The sequence below is a fragment of the Ascaphus truei genome, chromosome 14 (genome assembly GCF_040206685.1).
Source record: "Ascaphus truei isolate aAscTru1 chromosome 14, aAscTru1.hap1, whole genome shotgun sequence".
In the NCBI taxonomy this organism is placed as follows: Eukaryota; Metazoa; Chordata; class Amphibia; order Anura; family Ascaphidae; genus Ascaphus; species Ascaphus truei.
In genome coordinates, this window is record NC_134496.1 from 43422402 (window position 1) to 43433060 (window position 10659).

Here is a 10659-nt window from a genome sequence, read left to right on the forward strand (position 1 = left end):
CATGAGTAACTTAAATCAATCTTCAACGTGTGCCTGGAACTGGAACCAGCTGAAATCAGCTTTATCTCTGAAAATTAGGGCAGCTCTGTAATTGAGCGGTATTATGTGGCATGCATCTGTCCAGTCACATTAACCTCTTACTAGCTGAACAATGTGCAGATCTGAAACAAACCACAAACTGCAGATTCCTGGGGTCAATTGCAGAAGGGTCACTAGTAGCAGAGGTAATGCAGATGCACAGCCCTTGATATTCTGCGTGCTACTTTGACAAATAGTATTTTGAACATGTTTCACTTGCTGCTGCATGGTCTGTGCTGGGTACCTCTTACCTGTGTGTAAGGCAGGGGTGGGCAACTCCAGTCCTCAAAGGCCACCAACAGGTCAGGTTTTCAGGATATCCCTGCTTCTGCACAGGTGGGCTCAGTCTTCAATTGAGCCACTGATTGAGCCCCCTTTGCTGAAGCAGGGATATCCTGAAAACCTGACCTGTTGGTGGCCTTTGAGGACTGGAGTTGCCCACCCCTGGTGTAAGGGATAAGACATATAGGAATGGTGTATGTAGCTCTGGAGACCTCCACCCCGAATCACAGCCTTAGAAAGGAAATCACAGTAAATAAAGAAGATTGTATTAAACATATTTTGATAGCAATCTGCCTGCTAACTATTGTGATGTGGCAGCTGGGAGTAAGTACAGGGTGAACTACTCCTATTCTGAATCAAATTACATAGTTACATAGTAGATGAGGTTAAAAAAAGACATAGGTCCATCAAGTTCAACCTATGCTAAATTTAGACAACTGATACTTTATCCTATATCTATACTTACTTATTGATCCAGAGGAAGGCAAAAAAAAACCCCATTGAGGGGAAAAATTAATTCTTTCCTGACTCCAAGAATTGGCAATCGGATTAATCCCTGGATCAACATCCTTCCCATGTATTACTTAACATGGTTAATAAAAAAAAGTTACCCCATGTGTTCTTGCTAACAATAGTCGGTATTTATTATAATTAGGATTTCCGGTATTTATTTTTTCGAAAAATCTGTGGGGTTTTTTTTGTTTTTTTTAAACCAATTGTTTGTTTGTTTTCATTTTATAAAAAAATTAGAGTTTATCAATGAAAGAAATTGACACACATTTGAATTTTATGTTTACTGGTGCACTTTTGTTTAGTTTCCATACTCCCAAGTGATGCCTTTGTCATTTTTTTCCTCTGCAATATAACAAAGATACGCCCTTTCCTCTGTTGCTCGACTGCTAAAACTCTGACTCCGGCCCTCATTCTCTCCCGTCTCGATTACTGTAACCTCCTGCTGTCCGGCTTTCCTGCCTCTCACCTGTCTCCCCTACAATCTATCCTAAATGCTGCTGCCAGAATCACTCTCTCTTTCTTAAATCTGTCTCAGCATCCGACCGGCTGAAATCCCTCTCCTGGCTTCCTATCAAATCCCACATCTCACACTCAATTCTCCTCCTCACTTTTAAAGCTTTACACTTTTCTGCCCCTCCTTACATCTCAATCCTAATTTCTCATTATGCACCACCCCGACTGTTGTGTTCTGCTCAAGGATGTCTTCTCTCTACCCCATTTGTATCTAAAGCCCTCTCACGCCTTAAACCTTTCTCACTGACTGCCCCCCACCTCTGGAATGCCCTTCCCCTCAATACCAGACTAGCACCCTCTCTATCCACCTTTAAGACCCACCTTAAAACACACTTGCTTAAGGAAGCATATGAGTAGCTCCATGGCTGATAATTTACCCTCATACATAAAGCTTGGCCCCTTGCAGACGCACTTAACAGAACGCCTCCCTACTGTCTCTGTACGTTCTTCCTACAATTCGATTGTAAGCTCTTTGGAGCAGGGACTCCTTTTTCCTAAATGTTACTTTTATGTCTGAAGCACTTCTTCCCTTTCCTTTATTTGTATTATTGGTTATTTATATGATTACCACGTGTATTACTACTGTGAAGCGCTATGTACATTAATGGCGCTATATAAATAAAGACATACAGGCATGCATACATTATCTGTGGATGAGCTGCCACAAGGGGGGAAATTTAATAGGAAAAGATGCTTCATTTCCAGTGCATATCGGTTTTAACCAAAAGTGCCAGATGGTCAGTCAGCGGTGTTTATTTTGGTTAAAACCGTAAACCCTAATTATAATCTTCCTGCAACAAAAATGAGATGAAAAGGTGCCCCAGATAACAATAGGATTCAATTTGTTTGATAAATCCTATGCTGTTTTTGTGCTGCGGTTTTGAAGCTGGGACACTGGGATAATTAGACCCCCATGGTTTTTAGGATATTAGACATACAAGGCCATGTGCAGATGCTGAAAAGTGGCCCAAATGCCCAAACTGCCTGGGATTTTCCCTGCTGTTCATCCCCTCACCCTGTACCAAATGTTCATCCATTATTTTTCCGTCACGTTTTACTTGTTCTGTATCCAACTCAATGTAGCCGAAACTCCTTAATTATATGTGAATGACCATGAGATGGGCCTCACTGCATATTTGGAGATCCATTTAAGAAACAACCATCAAGGGCAATTTATAGTAAAGTGGGGCAGTCTTTATTGTTAAGATAGGTGTTTGGATGTTTTTTTGTTTTTTTTAAATTGCCAACATCTGTTAGCGGCGCTTAAAACCAGTGCAAAGTTCTCAAGTCGATTCATGATAAATCAACATCAGGGCAAACTTGAAAAAATCCCTTTAAAAAATGGCTGTGTGAAAGGCAGGAATGGTCAACTCCAGCCCTCAAGGGGCAGCAACAGGTCAGGTTTTCACAATATCCCTGCTTCAGCACAGGTGGCTCAATCAGTGGCCTCAGTCCCACCTATAATGTTGGAGCGTGACTCCAGTAAAAAGAAAATTTGATGATACTTGCACAACCGCCAAGAAATGTTTTGGGAAAATATACGTGCTTTAACTAATACCTGTATTTTTAAGTACATATTCCATTAGCATTATTTCCCATGACAGACTATATTTACACTTTCAGAATTACAGTGAGCGGTAATGACCCTTCCCCTGCCAGAGGATAATACACGGGGTTAAAATGTTCCATCCATTTTTTTTAGCCCTGATTGTGTATTGGACTATAAGCAAAGGTGCTTCCAATGGGCCGGTATCACACCTACCTAAGACTCTGGGCTGAAATGAATCCCATTTTGGAATATCCTAAATATGTGGATTATCTTATAGGTCTTATTTTGGTTTTACAGATATTTATTGTTTTGGGGATTGGTATGAAGTGCTCAGATCTGCATGGACTCTGTCCTCTTTACTCCTGAGATTTGCATGGACTCTGTCCTCCTTACTCCTGAGATTTGCATCCTCCTGAGATTTGCATGGACTCTGTCCTCTTTACTGTTGAGATTTGCATGGACTCTGTCATCCTTATTCCTGAGATTTGCATGGACTCTGTCATCCTTCTTCCTGAGATTTGCATGGACTTTGTCCTCCTTCCTCCTGAGATTTGCATGGACTATGTCCTCCTTACTGTTGAGATTTGCATGGACTCTGTCCTCCTTACTCCTGAGATTTGCATGGACTCTGTCCTTCTTCCTCCTGAGATTTGCATGGACCCTGTCCTCCTTACTCCTGAGATTTGCATGGACTCTGTCCTACTTCCTCCTGAGATTTGCATGGACCCTGTCCTCCTTACACCTGAGATTTGCATGGACTCTGTCCTCCTTACTCCTCCTGAGGTTTGCATGGACTCTGTCCTCCTTCCTCCTGAGATTTGCATGGACTCTGTCCTCCTTACTGTTGAGATTTGAATGGACTCTGTCCTCCTTACTCCTTAGATTTGCATGGACTCTGTCCTCCTTACTCTTCCTGAGATTTGCATGGACTCTGTCCTCCTTACTCCTGAGACTTGCATGGACTATGTCCTCCTTACTCTTGAGATTTGCATGGAATCTGTCCTCCTTCCTCCTGAGATTTGCATGGACTATGTCCTCCTTACTGTTGAGATTTGCATGGACTCTGTCCTCCTTACTCCTGAGATTTGCATGGACTCTGTCCTTCTTCCTCCTGAGATTTGCATGGACCCTGTCCTCCTTACTCCTTAGATTTGCATGGACTCTGTCCTCCTTACTCTTCCTGAGATTTGCATGGACTCTGTCCTCCTTACTCCTGAGATTTGCATGGACTCTGTCCTTCTTCCTCCTGAGATTTGCATGGACCCTGTCCTCCTTACTCCTTAGATTTGCATGGACTCTGTCCTCCTTACTCTTCCTGAGATTTGCATGGAATCTGTCCTCCTTTCTCCTGACATTTGCATGGACACTGTCCCCCTTACGCCTGAGATTTGCATGGACTCTGTCCTCCTTACTGTTGAGATTTGCATGGACTCTGTCCTCCTTACTCCTTAGATTTGCATGGACTCTGTCCTCCTTACTCTTCCTGAGATTTGCATGGACTCTGTCCTACTTACTCCTGAGACTTGCATGGACTCTGTCATCCTTCTTCCTGAGATTTGCATGGACTTTGTCCTCCTTCCTCCTGAGATTTGCATGGACTATGTCCTCCTTACTGTTGAGATTTGCATGGACTCTGTCCTCCTTACTCCTGAGATTTGCATGGACTCTGTCCTTCTTCCTCCTGAGATTTGCATGGACCCTGTCCTCCTTACTCCTTAGATTTGCATGGACTCTGTCCTCCTTACTCTTCCTGAGATTTGCATGGACTCTGTCCTCCTTACTCTTCCTGAGATTTGCATGGACCCTGTCCTCCTTACTCCTGAGACTTGCATGGACTATGTCCTCCTTACTCTTGAGATTTGCATGGAATCTGTCCTCCTTACTCCTGAGATTTGCATGAACTCTGTCCTCCTTCTTCCTAAGGTTTGCATGGACTCTGTCCCCCTTACGCCTGAGATTTGCATGGACTCTGTCCTCATTACTCCTGAGATTTGCATGAACTCTGTCCTCCTAACGCCTGAGATTTGCATGGACTCTGTCCTCCTTACTCCTGAGATTTGCATGGACTCTGTCCTCCTTACTCCTGACGTTTGCATGGACTCTGTCCTCCTTACTCCTGACGTTTGCATGGACTCTGTCCTCCTTACTCCTGACGTTTGCATGGACACTGTCCTCCTTACTCCTGACGTTTGCATGGACTCTGTCCTCCTTACTCCTGACGTTTGCATGGACTCTGTCCTCCTTACTCCTGACGTTTGCATGGACTCTGTCCTCCTTACTCCTGACGTTTGCATGGACTCTGTCCTCCTTACTCCTGACGTTTGCATGGACTCTGTCCTCCTTACTCCTGACGTTTGCATGGACTCTGTCCTCCTTACTGTTGTGGCTGCCTGACTTTGTACCAATTCCTGCCCAGACTCTCATTCACACAATTTTACAGACTTCAGCGGTCTGCAGCGCTACCTTGTGGACGCTGCTATCACTGCACTAACATAGCTGAATTTCTGCCATGTGGATGAACACATTTCTAGACCATATCATTGAGTCGCATAAAAACTGGAGAAAAAAAAATGACTTTAATAGTTACCAAAACCATGAAATAGCTTTATAGATTCCCATATGACACAGCTAACTCCCAGGAACACTGAAGAAAGCATTGACATTTTTAATATAACCAAGTAGCATTTCAATTAGGATTATTTTATGGAATAGAATTGTTTTCCCCAGCAGAACTGGAGCAGCTGGAGTTGCAAAGCTATTCTTTAGCACCCAACACATTTTTTTTCACACCTAAAATGGTAAAACACATTTTGCCTGAAAACCATGAAATAAAGAAATGTTAACAATGATTTTACATATAGCTGTGAAGGGTCGTGTATTTCCTGAGTGAGGTTTGGGGATTAGGATACAGGAGGACGGGGAGAAATAATAATTTTATTCAGAATATTCTGAAGTGTTCAAGTCAGACTTGAAGTATTTTTGCTGTCATATTGGCCTGAGGAATATGATATAGTATATAACATATTGCTGCCCAATCTGTTGCTGACCACTCTGGCACAAGGTCACGACTGACACCCAGTGGATTCGAGGATACACAATAGCATAGGTTGAACTCGATGGACATATGTCTTTATTCAACCTCATTGTCAAGCGCCAACAGTGTGCGCCGAGCTTTACAACGTTACAATACAAGGTAAATACCTTATTAACATGAGGTAAATGACAATATAAGGCAAAAGGAGACCCTGTCCAAAGAGCTTACAATCTAAGGGCCTCATGCAGAGAGCAGCGAATTTGAGAATTGGAGAGGGGGAAAAATTTTAGCTTTTTTGGAGAGTTTTTTTCTCCATATGCAGAAAGGGCAGAAAACTGCATTTACAAGCCTTTCTGCATATGGAGAGTTTCAACCAGCGCTATTAGCGCTATAAGCGCTGTTGAAACTAGTGGGGGAAAAATCGCGTTTTTTTTTTTTTCCCTCTCCACCGGCCGCGGAGCACCAGCTGCTTGGTGGAGAGGAAAAATGTTGAAAATCGCGCCATTTTTTTGGCGCGAACAGCCACTAGATGGCGATCGCGGCTCTCTGCATACGGCAGAAAAAAAAACTGGAGAGATTAGAAACTCTCCAGCCGCGCGGCAAATTTCAAGGGAAAAAAAAATGGCGCTTTTTTCAAATCTCGCCATTTTCGGCTGTTTTTAGCGCGATTTTCGCCGGAAAATGGCGAGATTGCTATTAGCGCTGTTCTCTGCATGAGGCCCTAAGTGTTATGTTGGGACTCTTACAGACACATTCGGAGTGAAAACTGCATTATTAGAAGTGCAGTCAGGGGAGTGCATCTGGGGTTCGTGGTAGAGGTGTAGAAAGTTTAATGAGACGCTTCTTTAAAGAGATGGGTTTTCATCGGGCTTCAAATGTGGAAAGTGAAGGTGCTTGATAAATAATGAGTGGAAGAGCCTTCCATGGGTAGGGAGAAATTATTGAAAAAGGTTTAAGATGGGAGAGGGCTGCAGACGTCAAAGATGAGACAACCTTGGGTTGAGCGTAAGAGACGACTAGGTGTGTAACGAGAGATTAAAGTTGGGCTATATGGAGGTGTAGAGGAGTGGAGAGCCTTAAAAGTAAGGAGGAGAATTTTGTAGTTTATATGGAAATTATTAGGAATCCAGCAGAGAGTTCAGGAGGTAGGAAGTATATACACGTCTAGAAGATCAAAAGATGGTTCAGGGCAGCAGCATTTTGAATGGTATAAAGAGAGAGATAGGTGAGGCTGGGAGGCCAGATAAAAGAATGACACCGTAATAAATAGGAAGAGGACTAGGGCATGTATTCGTGTTTGACTGGTAGTGGAACATAGGAAGGGATATATCTCATGTAGCCTCCTCTTGGGAGGTGGTTAGGTGGTTAACGGCCTTAATGGGTTAACTGCGTGGGGTCACTCAGGTTACTCCCCTCCCCATCATGGGATGTAGGATGACTTAGCAGAAGGGGTGCCACTCCCTTGTATGTCTTGTGACTCGTGATGTCGCTATAACGAGTATAGAGGGTATATTTAGCTCCACCCAATGTTCTAGAAACAGGTTCTTCAGAGTAAGGGCTGGGGTCCTTACTGTGAGTCCTGTAACTAGGTTTATATGTACAGCTAAGTATATTAAGATGTTCCTGTCACCAGGATTGGTGCCTTCTACTGAAGGCCAACCTGGAGAAAAATGTAAAAAAAAAATATTCTCTTACTTGGTGCGGCGGTGTCGTCATAGCAACGCGATGAGACGTAGCGTCATGACATCACGTAGCATCCCGTTGGCATTGCAATGCGGCGTCATTTGATGCCGCACAACCATGTTCACTGAAGTTGGAGGGGGAGTTGCAGGAGAAGCCCGGAGGTAAGTGCCCAAAACCCGGAGTCTCCAGGTCAAACCCGGAGAGGTGGCAACCCTGCCTGTCACCGTTTTCTGTTTTCAGTTAGAAACGTACCCAGGAAGCGAGCCGGTAATAAGTGTCCAAGGTCGTTCTCACTATAGAGAAGGATGCAGCATGCTCTTGATAGGAATTCTCGGCATAGCAGGTTTGGACCGGCCCAAACGGAAGATTCCTAGTGCAATCCTGATCACATGGGTATAGAAGTATGCAGTACATTGTAGCGTGTTACTGATCCAGGAGCCCGAAGTATATTGTATGTATGTATACAGTAGGGCCCCGCTTTACAGCGCTGCGCTTTACGGCGTTCCGCTCATACAGCGTTTCCCAGTGTATACCCATATTCATTGGGTTCGGCGCTTGTTCAGTTTTTCCGGCGATTTTCAGCATGACGCGCTCAGCAGCTGAGTATCCGGCTGTCACTAAGCAATAGTTATAGCGCGTGCGCAACTCCTTGTCAGATGCCATTTGTCAGGGAAACAGTCAGTTTACAGCCCTGCATCTCTGTTTACAAAGATAAAGCACAGTACAGTAGGACCCCACTTTACGGCGATTTCTGCTTTACTGCGGCGGCCTGGAACGGAACCCACCGTATAAGCGTGGCCCTACTGTATCTTTATTTATATAGCACCAAAAGTGTACTTAGCGCTTCACAAAGAATACAGTACAGGGAATTATAATAATACAATAAGCGCAGCAAAATCAGACAAAAGGAAAGGAAATCCCTGCCCCGAAGAGCTTACAATCTAAGTGGTATGATGGAAAATTTACAGAGACAGCAGGTGAGTGCAGTAGATGGCAGTGCTTGGCCACAATAGGTGGTAGGAGTGACTGGGGGTGTGGGACAGTAGCCATGAGTGCAGGCTATTGGGATGCTTGATTTGTGAGGTGAGTTTTAAAGGTTAGTCAGTATTAGCACAATTAGCAGGGGAAGAGTTGGCAAGGAGGCGTGGATGAGAGCAGGTGTGTATATGGCTGGGTCCAGGATTAGGAGAGATGTCCCCAGCAGCAGGAAGGAGTAGATAGCCAGAGGGTTTGAATAGAGGATTTGAGGGGGTGCTTTTTATTGAGGGGTAAAGAAGTTGTTGGGAGAGAGGTGTATAAATAATGGTGCAGTGTGTGGGCACAGGCATAGGTGGAGGGGAGGAGAGATGAAGAAATGTGGGGAGTGGGGAAGTTGGAGAGAACAGAAACATTTACAAAGGAGTGGGGAAACAGCAAACGGAAAAGGCAATAGGGAGGATATAGTGAGATGCAGGAAGAGAGACTTCCCAGTTATTGGAGGATAGGAAGAGTACAAATTATCAGAGCATTTAGTTCTCATAGTTGCAGAGTTGTTGTAGTTGTTGAAGTGCAGAGTCCAGATCATCCTGTATTGTTCACCTCCAATTCTAACTCCAAAATTAACTCAACAGACACTTTATATGTGACGCTTTGGGTGGGACACAGCCATATTCCATAGTGGCCCATTCGTTATGAGTTATTACTGACTCAAGAGACACTTTATCCCTTACTATGGGTAACAAGTACAAATACCTCCCCAGCTTAGAAGTGGGAGCTACCAGGGCATGAAGTCCAGAATGATATTGTTTGTCACAAATTTCTGTCAAGTAACCAGTATTTCAGTGCCTGTGACGTATTAATGACGCCTGTCCAATAAAGCACCTTCCATCCTTCCTATATTCAAGCACCCACGCCCAGCCTGCACTTACCCAGCACCCTGCAAAGGCCTGAGAGACTGAGCACTGCCAATGTACATACATAGTAATGTATATACATATTTACACCCACGCCCAGGCAGCACCCTGCAAAAGAGACTGAGCAATGTACAGTATGTAACACCCTTTCCCTATCCCTATGTGAAATAGTAGTAATTATGGTCACTGGCAGGGCCGCCAACAGCGGGGGACAAAGGGCATTGGCGTCCCGGGCCCCGTGTGTCAGGGGGGCCCGTCCGCCGGGCGCCAGTTATTTAAATAAATTGAAAAAAAAAAGTAAAAAAAATGGCGGCAATTCTCCCGCGGCCCCGGCGCGCATGCGCAGGGCAAGCAGGGCCCGCTCACACACCCCCCCCCCACTCCCAACGCGCATGCGCAGGGCAAGCAGGGCCTGCTCCCCCCCCCCCGCTCCCAACGCGCATGCGCAGGGCCCGCTCCCCCCCCCCATCCAACGTGGGACGGAGGGGGAAGTACCTGCTTCCCCCCCCCCCCCCGCGGCCAGCTTCCCGCGCGCCCCCCGAGTCCACCTCTCGCGTGCCCTCCGAGTCCACCTCCCACCCACCTCCCGTGCCCGCCCCCCCAAGCCCACCTCCCGTCCCGGGCAGCTGCCACGGGGATATCGGGGGCAGGAGGGGGAAGCGTCCGGCGGCAAGCTGCACCCACCTGGTCAAGGTAAGTCACTGTCACCCACTGTCACTGTCACTGACAGTCACCCACCCAGTCACTGACAGTCACCCACCCAGTCACTGACAGTCACCCACCCAGTCACTGTCACCCACCCAGTCACTGTCTCCCACCTACCCAGTCACTGTTATCCACCCACCGCCATTCACCCACCCACCGCCATTCACCCACCCACCCACTGTCATTCACCCACCCACCTACGGTCATTCATTCACCCACCCACGGTCATTCATTCATTCACCCATCCACCCATTGTCATTCATTCATTCACCCACCGTCATTCATTCATTCAAACACCCACCCACCCACTGTCATTCATTCACCCACCCACTGTCATTCATCCATCCACCCACCCACCCACTGTCATTCATTCACTCACCCACCGTCATTCATCCAACCATTCATCCACC